The 14,868-nt window shown below is 35.2% G+C and overlaps 1 protein-coding gene across 1 annotated transcript in view; it reads right to left on the reverse strand.

The window, feature by feature from the left end:
- The window catches only part of LOC133526354 (probable G-protein coupled receptor CG31760), a 146,148-nt gene that overhangs the window by 45,666 nt on the left and 85,614 nt on the right, over positions 1–14,868 (reverse strand). The window contains exon 2 of the mRNA XM_061862944.1: positions 10,738–10,767. The gene's annotated coding sequence lies outside the window, so the exon portion shown is untranslated. The remainder of the gene's footprint in view (positions 1–10,737; positions 10,768–14,868) is intronic.

Genomic DNA, 14,868 nt, shown 5'->3' on the forward strand with positions numbered 1-14,868 from the left:
ACGGAAAATGGCTGGCGCGTTATTTTTTTTTTACGCACGATTCCAATGCGCGCGCAAGGCAAAGGCGCTCACGAATTCGACAAACAGCCAATTAAAAAAAAATTAAAAAACTAATATTTTCGTATTTCTTTTCGACGGATGGAGATCAAATCGATAAAATGTTATGTTTATTCATTAATGTAATTTACGAGATAATTTAATCTATAAATTATTTTTCATGTGATAAAACCTCTTTGAACTAACATTTGAAACCTAATAGTTGATTAGAAAAAAATGTATTACTCGACCAAATTAAGAAGGCTCCATTTCAATGCATTTTTTTTTTGCAATCAGTTACCTTCTTAACTATCACGGTTCTTGAGATAATCCTGGTGATAGACGGACTAGTAATAGGGTCCCGTTTTACCCTTTGGGTACGGAACCCTAAATAACAACCCCTGTTCTGACTAACGGAGCGTTCGGATTTATAGAAGGTTTGACATTAAAACATAATCATATTTTGAAAAGTGTACTAAGTTGGTCATTATACACGAGGCGATATTGTGCGCGCGAGCTGTAAACGCAGACCAATGCAGATGAGTTTCATACGACGTTTTTCAACACACTTAAGGAGGAGCGAGGAAAAAAAGAAACTTATAAATTAGATTTTTTTTCGTCAAAACAGTAAAAGTACAATTTTCAAAATGGTGGCTTACAGTTTTAACATCGAATAATTGCACCAAAGCTGGGCTTGTAGACACTCATTCGCCAGTTCATTTAAGTAAGCTACCAACACGTTTTCCAAGAAAGTCTGGGCGTTTTCGCTGATTTTCCATTGAATAAAAGTTTCTTATGCCGCCAATTGTTTTTTACCCGTTTTTGATGGTAAAAGGCTATCGTTCTCGGCTCTTGCCTCAATTAGTATTACAGGCAGTCAATTTTATGTGTTCTACATTTTCAATGCTTGAAAATGACATTTTCGTCAATAAGTATATGAACTAAAAACATGTAAGTAAGTAAGTAGTAAGTAAATCCTTATTGCCAACCATGATATGTACATAGATGATACACATTTTATAAAGTTTCACATGGACCCCGGTGGGGTGTAACATGCAAAACTATACCAATTTTATGACAAATACGGAAAATGGCTGGCGCTTTATTTTTTTACGCACGATTCCAATGCGCGTGCAAGGCAAAGGTACGAACGAAATCGACAAAGAGCCAACTAAAATTAAAAAAAAAAAAAATTTTTCGTATTTCTATTCGACGGACGGAGATCAAATCGATAAAATGTTATGTTTATTCATTAATGTAATTTATGAGATAATTTAATCTATAAATTATGTTTGGTGTGATAAAACCTCTTTGAACTAACATTTGAAACCTAATAGTTGGTTAAAAAAATGTATTACTCGACCAAATTGAGAAGGCTCCGTTTCCATGCATATTATTAGCAATCAGTTACCTTCTTAACTCAGACGGATAATATATGGAAAAAGCATGCGTGTTTAATAAACTTAAGCGTTTTCTGAATAAATTTCTTCTATTCTATTCTATTCTATTCTAATATCTAGGATTATGAGTCAAAAATCGGTGGAATAAAAACGTCGTTTTGAGCAAGTGTGTTCAAAATATATTAAGTGCCTCTATTTAATTAGACTCTAAAAGTACAAAACCGAAGAAACTTATTAACAAAGTAACTTAACACGAAATTCGAAATAATCCGAAGAAGTCATCTAATTTAGTTTGCCAGATTCTATTTATTAACCAAGCTAATGCTTTGTCCCTCAAAGAAACGGGTCACTCGGCAGCATGTGTACGGATTATTGAGGCCCTACTGTACGTATCTAAGCTCTTTTTAAATAAGAGCGTAACTTCGATTGTATGCCATGCCATAGAACCTTTTTAACGAGTGCTTCGTGTCACTTTTAATAAACTATCGTGAAAATGTTTGCTTGCATGAAAATACTCACCATGTAAATTTATTTTAGAAGCTGTACCTACACCTGATTAATAGCTTTATCTGTATGCAAGGAGCCATCCTAGTTTTTTAAATTACCCAGTAAAACGCCGGGCTAGGAGCGCATTTCCCCAGTAATAATATTAACGCACGCTGCGTTGCATATTAATTCCGCATCCCAGTAGCCTTCGTAGCTTTGTGAAGGTCTAGTATAATAACCAAGCTAAGGACCGGAAGCATTCTTTCCATAGCGTCTAAGACAAGTAAATAATAAAGACTCACTCCGTTTATTAGCAAACCCTTTGACAAACTTAGGCTAAATGGCACAAACCATCTGTTTTTGCTAAACGTCTCCGTAAAAGTGTTCGCTAACTTTTATTGTATGGAAAGTTTCATAGTTTTCTGCTCAGTGATGTTGATCAGTCCGCTAACTGTGGTTGGTGCAACTGGCACTTACGGCCCGATTTGAACTTTACGATAAGTCAAAAACTACCTAAAGATACGATATGGATTGGATATGTCAGTCCCAAAAGTGACCTTTTTATTTAAAAAAAAAGACAGTTTTCACATTGATATATCTAAATCATTAAATTTTGAATCGGGCCGCTAGTTTCTTTCTCACAAATTGACAAAATAACATAGAGTGATACTAATTATCGCCGTGGTCACATAAACAAATGTATTCAATAGAATGTAATTAATTAAAGAGAAATATGTATCTCGTTTAGTTATTGCCTCACAAATGGAGTTTTTTCTAGGATAGTTTAGTGTTAATAACGTAACATAAATTAAGTTTAGTATGAAAGGTAAAAAATAAATAGAAAGAGTGTAACTTTTCGCCTACAACCTGTCATGCATTTTGGCGAAGCTTTAAAGAAAGTATTGTACATTAAGGATTTTGTATAAAAAAAAAAAAAAAACTAAGTTAACTAATTTCAATGGAAACACGTTAGATCGATTAAATTGTCCAATGTGTTATCATTAAAAGGATTGCATGTCTCACTGCGCTGAGTAATGCGTGTTAATGTTGAACGTGACTTTTATGAAGGTTGAAGGCCTGTATTACTAACTAGTCTATGATACCGTCAAATGAAAATATTCCAGTTCATTCTGTCCTCACATTCTTACAACTCATATTAATTGTATGTGGGTTTGTCTCTTGTATGTGGAATAGTCAAGCATTTTGAAGCACTAAAGCTGGGTAGGTGTGCGAAAAATTCGCAATGAAGGCTACATTATTTACCTACGTTTTACACGGGACATTGTTATTTTCTTCATAAATAGTTATTTGTGCAACAAGAGAGGAAAGTTAGTTTTTCTTGCGAGTGTTGTTTTTGAGACCCGAGTAAGCGATAGATCCTATAATTGAATTACGAGCAAAGCGAGTGATTCTAAGTAAGAATCTTGAGCGTAGCGAGGGACTCAAAAACACGAGATGTAAAATAACTTTGCTCTCGGGTGACACATACCTACAACTTTTCACCGCAGTAGTGAGAACATATTAAACGTTAAAAAAATTCAACACTAAGTAAAGTTTTTAATTCTGGCCTTCACTAAATTAAAAAGCTACTTTGTCTCACTCCCTGGAGTGACGAAAGTAGGCTTGTTCGAACAGCTGAGGTGAAAAATAATGTATTTATTAAATGTATCTCAGACAGCAAAATAATTATCTATACCTGAATTTAAAAAATCAAAATTAAAAAAAAAATCTCTTTTACATATCAATAGGTAAAAAACTTAAGTAAGTCACCTGTCTCACTCCCTGGAGTGACGAAAGTAGGCTTGTTCGAACAGCTGAGGTGAAAAATAATGTATTTATTAAATGTATCTCAGACAGCAAAATAATTATCTATACCTGAATTTAAAAAATCAAAATTAAAAAAAAAATCTCTTTTACATATCAATAGGTAAAAAACTTAAGTAAGTCACCTGTTGTATACTATGTAGTTGTGACGTGTTCGAATAGATAATACATGTTTAAAAGACACACACAAACAAAACAAATGTCTATTCGAACACGTCACAACTACATACAACAGGTGACTTACTTAAGTTTTTACCTATAAAACATTATAGTAACATCATATAGTGACATGAAAAATACATAACAACATTTATAAATACAATAGCTAATACCTGGGTAAACATTACATTATAATAATATTTATAATCTTAAAATAAATAATTACTACTAAATTAAGTATGAAGAGGGGTAAGTCGCCGGGTCATGATGGGCTCCGCATTGAGCACTTGCAAAATGCTGGCATTCATCTGCCACGAGTACTAACAATATTATTTAACTTATGTATTAATCATTCCTATCTACCATCAGACCTGATGAGAACAATTGTGGTACCAGTCATTAAAAATAAAACAGGTGATGTGTCGGATGTGAAAAATTAAAGGCCAATATCATTGGCAACCGTTGTGGCAAAAGTGCTGGACAGATTGTTTGACAGACACTTAGCTAAACATATTAAACTGAATGACGCACAGTTTGGGTTTAGGCCCGGACTTTCCACAGCGTCGGCTATTATGTGACTGAAAAGCACTGTCCAGTACTATACTAGTAGGGATACACCAGTGAGCGCCTGCTTCTTGGACTTATCGAAAACCTTCGATCTGGTCTCGTATGATATACTTTGGCAAAAGCTGACCAATGAGACCAGTGACCCCGAGGACTTGATTGAGATCCTGAAGTTTTGGTACGGGAACCAGATTAACTCGGTCAGGTGGGCGGGCGTTCACTCGGATGAATACCGTCTGGAATGTGGAGTAAGGCAGGGCGGTCTGTCCTCTCCTAGGTTGTTTAACCTATCCATAAATGACATCAGTTATGCTGATGATATGGTGTTGTTGAGCCCATCCATGAGTGCACATCAAAAGTTGCTGGATATTTGTGACAGGTACTCGGTGAGACATGGGCTAAGGTACAATGGGAAAAAGAGTGAGGTACTTGTTTTCAAAGCAGGAAGAAAATTCTACAAAACAGTACCTCCTGTGACCTTGGGCGGGGAACCACTCAGGGTCACTAAAACTTTCAAATACCTTGGTCACTGGGTCACCGAGGACCTAAAAGATGACCTCGACATAGAGAGGAAGCGTAGAGCGTTGGCCGTCCGCGGAAATATGCTGGCGCGCAGGTTTGCCAGGTGTAACAAAGACGTGAAAAAGACGCTTTTTAAAGCTTTCTGCCAATTGTTTTACACCTGCAGCCTGTGGGCTAGCTATACTCAGCGAGCGTACAATGCTCTACGAATACAATATAACAACGTTTTCAGGATGCTGATGGGGCTGCCACGTCACTGTAGTGCGTCGGGAATGTTCGCGGAGGCGCACACGGATGACTTTTTTGCAATTATACGCAACAGATCGGCGTCACTTATGCAGAGACTGTGTGGCAGTACCAATAGCATCCTGAAAACGTTGGCAGGTAAGATAGATGCACCAATGCTCATGCACTAGAATGGACTGCATGTGGCAGCCACAGATGCTGAGAAGTGGTGCATCTAGATTGCCTAGTTATATTTATTTTTTTATATTTCTTTTATTGTAGATATATTATTAGATTTATTATTATTATTTATTAATTAATTTTAAGATTTGTTGTAACTACTAACAATTATGGATCTATTATGGATTCGAATTAAATAAATAATTGAATTGAATTGAAATTTAAAAAAAAACTTACACACGCTGATGCCTATATTTCGTGTCATCTAGGATGACGCGCAGATTTGTCAAATCTAACCTTTAATAACATGTCAACACGATTCAAGGCACGCATCTTCGTGAATGACACGATCTCTAAAGAAGCAAAGAAATATATCGTCATAAACACTTTCAGTAGGTATAGTATAACCTTTTTTATTGCACGGCTAGGCTAAACTAGGTTTTAAATGCCCTTTTTCACGTGTGAAAGTAAAGCTTATTGAACCTCCAAGTTTACAGTTCCCATAGTTACCAATAATCCTAAGAAATTCTAATAGCCTATGTTTAAATAGAAAAAAAAATTAGATGGGAAAAATAGTTGCTATTGCTAGTTCTACAAAACTTTTACCCGCAGCTCTTAATCCCTTAGCTTACACTGATTCCGCGCGCAGTAAACATCATTTAAAACCCAACAATATCCTAGATGTGTATTCTGATTGTAATAACAGGTTATACATTGGACCTCAATTTGTTATGAATGTCATCTGTTAATATTAAGTCACGTTTCCGCTTCAAGAAATGTCACTTTTAACACTGACCATATATATCTATAACAAATCCAGATCTAATTCATGACCTGTTGAATCAGAATACGCGCCTTGCATTGTCATAACTCCTACCGGACCACATAATCCATAATAAATGCTGGCAGTCTCGTTGGTTTTATTTAGCTAGCTGTTTCCAGGCGACCGGACGGGAGGTTGGGATAACCTCATTTCCTTTGCCTGTCGCGCCTATAGAATACCGTCTATCTTTTCTCTAATGTTTGTCTTCGAGGGATGGGAAATTTATTTTTATCGTTCTACGTGACACTAGCACGTTTTCTGTTTCAATCACTGACGAGGATAAAAGCTAACAAAACGAGCTATCTGCCAAACGTCTGAAACCCTTTTCAAAACGTTTTATTAGACGTAACTAAGTCAGGAACAGGAATGCCTTGTTTTCGGCCAAAACTATATTACAAAAACACAAGTAAACAGTGTAAACTAAAATGGTTTTGAAACGTTTGATAATTTGCCTTACGTATTTTGCTATTACGCTCTGCGAATATTAACTTCGCTTAACATAATGAGTTGACCTAAATTGGAAAACTCATTAACACGGACTAGAAATCAAACTTGGTCTCTGAATTTTTTGCCAAATATCTGCTCCACGCTTACTTCGCAAACGCGTGGCAAATTAGATTCATTTGCAAATATGATTCGATTTCAACTTTATCAAGAAATATATTTGAAGCTTTTACTCCGCCTGAAGAGCAATATGGGAAACAAATATTTTCCGTCAAGGTTTCCTCTTGTATTCCGTGTCTGGAATTTAAGATAATTCCAAACCAAATGTTGAGTAATTAGGGAGCAAACCAAATTGTATTTATTAAATATTTTGATTTGTGTTTATAAGTAGCAACTACTTTAATATAAATTGTAAATTTAAATAGATGTCGAAGGTATACTAAAGAAAATGTGATGTAGCCCTCCAGTGGCCGACACTGAAGTTGACAGCTTACGCGGCTAACGCCCTGGGTGCTTAGACAACATGCAGCAGTCATAACGTAGTCATCTCTCTCTATCACTCTTTCATATTAGTGTGACAGTGACAGTTGCGAAGACTGGCCGGTTCGATTCCGGCCAAGCCATTGGAGGGTTTGATAACTTTGATTTTACAAAACAGAATAATAAAATTATTATACGAATGTGACGAGGGATAAACGAGTTAAGTTGCTTATATATAAGTTATGCCTAGCCTGGTGTCTCGCTACCTAATAATGTCTCGCTTGAAAGCAGTCTTCCAAGTATGAAAACGAAACGTACCCACCTAATTTGCTAAGAGTCCAGCACGTAATCAAAGTCTCCTTTGCCAGCAACAAGCTTCTAGTTACAAAAGGTGTTCGCGAATTCCGGAACAAAGAGCAAATGAGATTGCCAGCAGCCTCAGAGCAGATTCAAAGTGAATTTACTTACTCAGGGAGATTTGCTTCCGAGGTCACATTTTGCGTTGAATTCTTATCGAGTTTTTTAAACGGACGGTAAGGTCCAATGAAAATGTCAAGTGCTTTGTCAAAGTAAACTTTAAACTTTATATTTAATGGCGTTCAGCATAACTTGTGTATTATTTATCCAATATACTTATAACATAGCATAGGGTATATAGGTACTATTCGTAAGAAATTTTAGTTAACACCATGTATCTTGATACATTACTGTACTGTACATGTATACAATAAATTAAATAAATATATTTTCCAAGAATGTATTCAATGTATTTATTTAATTACAATTGTTAGAGAAATATTAAAATATTGTATATCAATAATAAGGTTAAAATGTAACAGCTTAAATGTACAATAATATATCCTAAAAACTAATTACATAATACTTCAAAGTTAATTAATTTTAGAAGTGATTTGGCATAGAAACAGGTAGTTGAGACTTTCGTAGAAAATTTATACTAACAATTTCTACGAACGTGAAGTTTTGTAACGACTATTTCCATATGAAAGAAAACTCACACATACTCGTTCCAAGTTGAATATTATTTTTCGTAAAAAGTGTCCATTTCTGAAAAATGTTAGTTTAATTTGGAAGGAACTTCTTTACGGGCTGCAACATTGAACATGCGACGTCGTAGGCGGACTCGTAGTATACAGACTCGAATACTGGAATTGTAAATGCTTTCACAGCGTTTCTTTTAGCATTCAGTACTGGTACCTACTGCATTCATACAACCTTGCTTTGCTCAGGCGCGGATACAAGATTTGGCTTAGGGGGGGGGCCATTTTGAGAAAATCTCAAAATGGTAATCAATTTCAATGGTAAATCAATTTAGTAATGTGAGAGCCAGGGTTTTAGGGGGGGGGCATTGCCCCTATGCCCCCCCCCCCCTTGTATCCGCGCCTGGCTTTGCTTTGGCCTTGGTTTTCGGTTGATGCCGAATGCTTCATATATATGTATATGTAGGACATTTAAAGACATCGTGTTGTGTCGGTTTTTGTATGAACATCAAGGGACGTGAATAAACCTCTAATTAGGCATGCAATAGGTACACCCAGACGCAATACCAGTTTATGAATAAATTCCAATTATTATGTGTCTATGCAATGTTGCAGTCCACTGTAACTCAACTGGCAAAATTCATGTTAAATATCAAAATAATTCATTTATGAATTTGTTCGCCCACTCGTGTTTCGCATTCGCGAACTAGTATCTGATCGGCATTCTCATGCAAACTTTCGCACGAATCTTAGTACGCATATCACTGCCCCGAATTAGATCTGAGTGCTTAATAGAAGTGTATCATGTTAACTCTTTTAATAAAAAGAGACTTCACATATCTGATAGCCATTCATGCGAGTGTAAACTTTCGCACAATTTAAAATCATATTTACACGAATGTCAGTGGTCTGAGTAACAAGTATAACTTCAAGGGTGGAGTATAACGCAACAGACGATGAAAACGCAACCATCTACTGGTCAGTCTTGGGACATTGTACTGTATCCCGTCTGTGAACTGTTTCCATGCCCGGTTTGTTTCGTAACAGCTGAGTTTTTCGCCAAGAGTACTTTTGAAAACTTCTTTTGTATGAGCTCGAGTAATAAATAACAGCTGCAGGGCGAAATTCGCTCACTTTCCTCTTCGAACTTCGCACAGGGAGTTTTATACTGGGCGGCAGAAATCTGCATGTAGCGCAACTATTCAAAATTAATGGGGTTATTTCAAACCGGGATAATTTAATTTTAAACCTTGTAAATACGTTTGTTCACATTAAATCCTGGTAAGGGCATTTATTTGTGTGTTTTTCATGGATATTTGATCCTGTATGTATATCTATAAGTACTTGGTACATATTACAATGTACAAACTTCATTGAGTTTTCTGTGTGGTTAGGTCGGTTTGTGTAAGATTTTTCTATAATAGGTAATTATTTAACTATATTTATACATATTTTGTTTATTAGCTATATGATGTTTAGGGAAAGATACAGTAAACACCCCCCCTATAATGGAACAGGCACCAGTAATGGGATGGTATAAACAAATCCTGTAAAACAAGTATTTACCATCAGTTTTTAATCGCTGGCAATATTTTACCATAAACAAGAGCCAAATAGCTGCTTAAGTGTAATTTTTCATTGATATTTGTTATTTTCAAAACGAATGGCGCCGTACATCCTATGACTGGAGCAGAAAAACCACAGTTTTAATTGGTTAATAATATTGAAACCAATTGCAGTAGCTTTCATTAAATACATAGAAAACATAAAGGACGAATTGGACATTCAACTTTAAAAGCGTAAAGCGGTAGAAATTTTGCTGGTGTCGGTGAAATATCAAAAATACTCTTAAATGTTCCATGATTTGTGCCGTTAACATAGGCGATAACAAGTTGGTCGGTTGGGGAGGGGATAAACTGTTTTTTAAGGCAGTAAAAATAAACTCAGAACGCATTGGAAATAAAAGGAATGTCGTTGCCCAGCATCAGGATATTTCATACTAACGCAAACATGTTTCTTTTGAGTAAAATTTAAATACTTTAATTATTGTGTAGTTTATTTCTTCCGCCCTGTATAGTAACTTGAGGTTTGTTAGACAGGCACGTGATACCGGTCACCTAGGGGGCCCTCACCCTCGATAATTGGAAGGGCTCGTAATTAATCGTGAAGTTTCACGGTTTTACCTCAAAACTAATAACTTGGCTTACAAGTAAGCCTTGGATTTATCGGATACTTTAATGTATTTCAGCAATTTGTACCAATTTGTAAGCATTAATAACTGTTGATGGGTGCACTGAGAGAAAAAATGAAAAAAATATGCTTTATAATGTAGATTAGCACCATTTACAAAGCAGATAACCATTTTTAGTAATGACTATTATAAAATAAAAATTTATTTTAAGTGTTGAAACAGTGGTGTTTCGTGTTATGACACATAAGATTAACATTTAAGTTATCATGTAAATGTGGTTTTGTTTCTGTCAACTACTGAAAAGTATTACGAGTACATAAAGTTACCTACCTCTTTATGGTTAAATAGCTCTAACGAAAGGATGATATTTTCGAAATAAATTTAATGATTACATTGATTACTTACCTTGTCTGTTCAAATCATGCCGGGCTGGATCTGAAAACAAAGAGGAGAAGCGTTTAATTTAATTATGAATCTTGAAATTACATCAGTAAATGAAAACTTTACAGTTCTTGCTTATAATGAGGATAAGAGTACTAATCTAATTTTTTTTTTTTTAAATATTTTGTTTCATATTTTTTAAGAAAGCAAAAATGTTTTTTATTTAAATATTTGAAGTAAAATTAATGGTATACACAATCATAAAAATAACGTAATTATGTCTAAATTAATAATCAAACTACATTTCTAAATAAAATATTGTAGCGGACCTCCGCGAGCTGTACCGGGTGCAATCACTCTTCTCCCTAATCGTATGTCCCACCTTCCCATATTTATGAAAACGTTTAACACTAAGCATTTCTTTATATACATTATAAACTTAAATAGATGTCATATAGACCAATAAGAAAAAATACTAATTCCTCTAGTAGCCGAAGCCGGAATCGAACTGGCATCTTCCAGCGGTACCTGACCCAAAAGTCTCGAGTGCCTATACATAATGCAATCTTTGAAAAGCTAAACGCCTTTGACCAACTCCAAAGGGCGAGCAATACGTCCTTGCACCTCCACCAAAATATTTTATAAAAATAATTTGATTTGTTTCCTAATTGTAGCACCATCTTTTGAAAGGCTAGCATACGTGTAATTTTTGAAAGGCAAGGCGCCTTTGACCAACTCCAAAGGGCGAGCAATACGTGCTTGCAACTCCACCAAAATATTTAGTGTATAAAAATAATTTGATTTGTGCTTGCGGATTGCTGCGCGCTTGTCTTATACGAATCCCGTACGGGGATTACGCCCTCGCCACTCTCACTCGGCCACGGCTTGGTTTATTTTTTTAGTTATGACATCTATTTCAATTTAAAATTTTCTTTGTTTATCTCTATTTTATTATACTTATTCACTGTTAAATTACGCTTGTAGCGCTACGTCGTAATCTATAAGTAGTTTTTTCAGCAAAATATATCTATGAGGGGTATAGGTGTATGGTCGGGGTTGCGTACTATTCACTAGGATCTTCTGAAATAAATAATAAGAAAATGTGTTGATGTGATTCGCTCCGGGTGGGTCAAATTTTTGGGACTTATTTATTAACTAAACTTCTTAAATATTGCGTTTTTAACCCTAACCAAACCATAAATATTTTTTTATCTAACATAATTAATAATTACTAAAGCGACACCAGTATATAAAATACCAATAACTATGTCTGTGTGAATGCAAATATCATAAAGAGTGTTCTAGAACTACTATGCAATACACAAAATAAATATCATGCAATGAAATTCCGTGACGAAAAATATGTTCGAGTTTCATAAAAACTTTCCGTTTGAAATTCAGGAATTGAATGGGAACAATAAAACTGCTAAAAATTTACATCACCTTCACAGGATGCAATCAAATTAAATACCTACCAATTTTTTTGGGGATATGTGTCACACACTGAACGAATATTACTTTTTTCGTCGAAACATGATAACGAGTTATCACCTTTTTATGGAACGCCACGTTTTGTATATCCTATTAGTATTTTATACAATCGTGATATAATAGACAGCTTTTCAGTTGAGTACCGTGTTTAGGCAACCAAGCTTTCTAAGTTGCCGTTGCTGTATATCACTATTTTATACATTACTCTCTAAATAATAATTTTTGTAGTATAAAATCTAAATAGGGTAACGGCGGCTATTAACGCGGGTATCAAAATCGACGTCTAACACCGCGGTGTTTACAAATACGCATTTTGCAAGCAAACCGATCTATTCCCTAAGAAATAAAGCATACACAAAACAAGCTCATTCATTGGTCTATCGTGCCCATTAGTGTGCATTTGTGTTAGTGTAACAAAAAACTCGCGATTCGTCAGTTTGTGCGACGGCGGCGCAAGAACCGGTTGTTCCATACAGACGCGTGACACCACAGGTAAGTGCACTCCAATCTTACTTAGTGTTTTACGTAATAGTTATGGCAAATAAACTAGTGCAATGTCTTTTAAGAGGTTGTGTATTGTTTTCTACACGATTTTGAATTACTTTTAACTTAGTTTTTGACCGGGAAATACGTTTAAATATGAAAATAAAATACAGCGGTGATAGGCGCCAATTACTTCTGTGGTAAGTAATTCCGTGGTATGCCACGGTAATAGAAAAAGTGGTAGTTTTGTTATTTACTCTTTAGTTTTGGTACAAATTATCAATTTTATAATTTCTTGAGTTAAAACCTAAAATTTACTTGCCAGATAATGAAATGTGCTTTTTATTTGTGCTCTCCATTGTAGGTACGTACCTACAGGTGAATTTTACATTATGAAATTCTTTTTTTACAACTTTTTGTAACTTTCGCTGCGACAGTAATTATTTGAAGTAACTCTATGTTTGTTTATTTTTATACCCTTTAAATTTTTAAATCAACTTAAGGAAGAGATTTTAGGTAAATGAAGTAAATTAAATATATGAGCTCTGTCATTTCTTCGAGAAACATTTATTATTTTGCAAAAGATTTACGTCTTTTCTAAGATTTTGAGAAAGAGTATCAACGAATATTATGAAATAAATGTAAATGAACACTGCTGGCAATGAACGGTTCTGTTCTGTACTATTTAAAATCTTAATAATACTTTTGCCAGAATAACATTGTGAAAGGTATTTCAAACTTGTACTTATAGCATTGTATATCTAAGAATATTATTTCTAAATTAAATCCTTCACTAAACTAGCTAGAGAGATACAACATAAAGCAGAGAACACAGAAGTCGACAAGCCTAATGGTGTTGGAAACTGTCGTATAATTTCCACTCATGCCTACTATTAAGTCGCTCCAAACGTGCTTAGTTTAGCAACTTAGCCAATTTAAATTAATGCGTTAAATCTAAATTGGGAATTAGGAACATGTCTTCAGATCCCTTGGGTGTTCTAAATAGTGCAAACAAGATAGCTACTGTTTGGGGCATGCTGCCGTCTTTCGGTATAGGACCACGGGGCAGTGACATATAATATACTTTTTCTACTCCTCGACTGTAATGGTTGAATTGAGATTTCGTATACCAAACTATAATAGCGCACTTTTCATGAAGGGCTCCTAACTCAATTACAATATAAATTTCGAGAAGCTGTAGTCAACTATAAAAAAAAATGACCAATCAGGTACCACTACGCTTCCATAGAAAAGACGGGCGCGGGGCGGGTGCCGCGCGTTGATGTCTACAATGTTGTCTTCTCTTTTCGTGAATTAGGGTAAAGGCACCTATTACCGTGTTAGTTAAGGAACTTTTCAAAAGAGATCCAAAAATTAAGGGTATCAATGCTGTCTAACAGCCAGGAATATTTTTTTTTCATCAGAGCATTTAATGAACTTTCCATTTCACACGTTTTTGGATTCATTTTGGGTTATTATATGTATTAAAATGTTTTTTGAACCGAAAATGACCAAATCTTCTATTACCGTGGCAAGGGACAGGCTGTGATTCTATTATCGCGAATTGAGCTTTCATTACCGAGGGTACAATTGGCATGATTTTTCTGCACTCGTTAATAGAAACCAAACTCAAAATTTGAAACCTAATACCGAGGGTTAAAACAATAATAACGACGTGGGTTCTGTATATTATTTTTGTGTCATTAAGTTTAATAGTGACACAAAAATAAAAAATAAAACTATAGGAGTATGTTTAAAAATAAGAGATATATTCGAAAAGATTATAATTACACTTTGGCACAATCAAATACTATTAAATAGTTAACTTACCAAGTATAAGTTTCTATTTTTCTCCGTGAGCTTCTACGGATTATCGTCTTATCTATTGTTTAAAAACCGCAAAGGCGCGGTGCCACTATGAAAAAATGGTCAAGCCGCATAGGTAGCGTTTATTGAATTACTACTCTATTGAGCACGGAATAAGATTCATTATGAACTAATACAGAATTCTAACAGAATAGCTGTCTGATCTCTATTGGTGCGTCTAAGGTAGGCGACTAAACGCTCTCAAACCAGCTTAACTTGTGACACTGCGATCCGAAACAAAGATACGTATTCGAAGACCTCGCTTGCACTGGTAATGCGAGCGCACGGCTAGCTAGCGCCAAGGAAGCAATGTTA

This window comes from Cydia pomonella, chromosome 16 (assembly GCF_033807575.1).
Source record: "Cydia pomonella isolate Wapato2018A chromosome 16, ilCydPomo1, whole genome shotgun sequence".
Taxonomy (NCBI): Eukaryota; Metazoa; Arthropoda; class Insecta; order Lepidoptera; family Tortricidae; genus Cydia; species Cydia pomonella.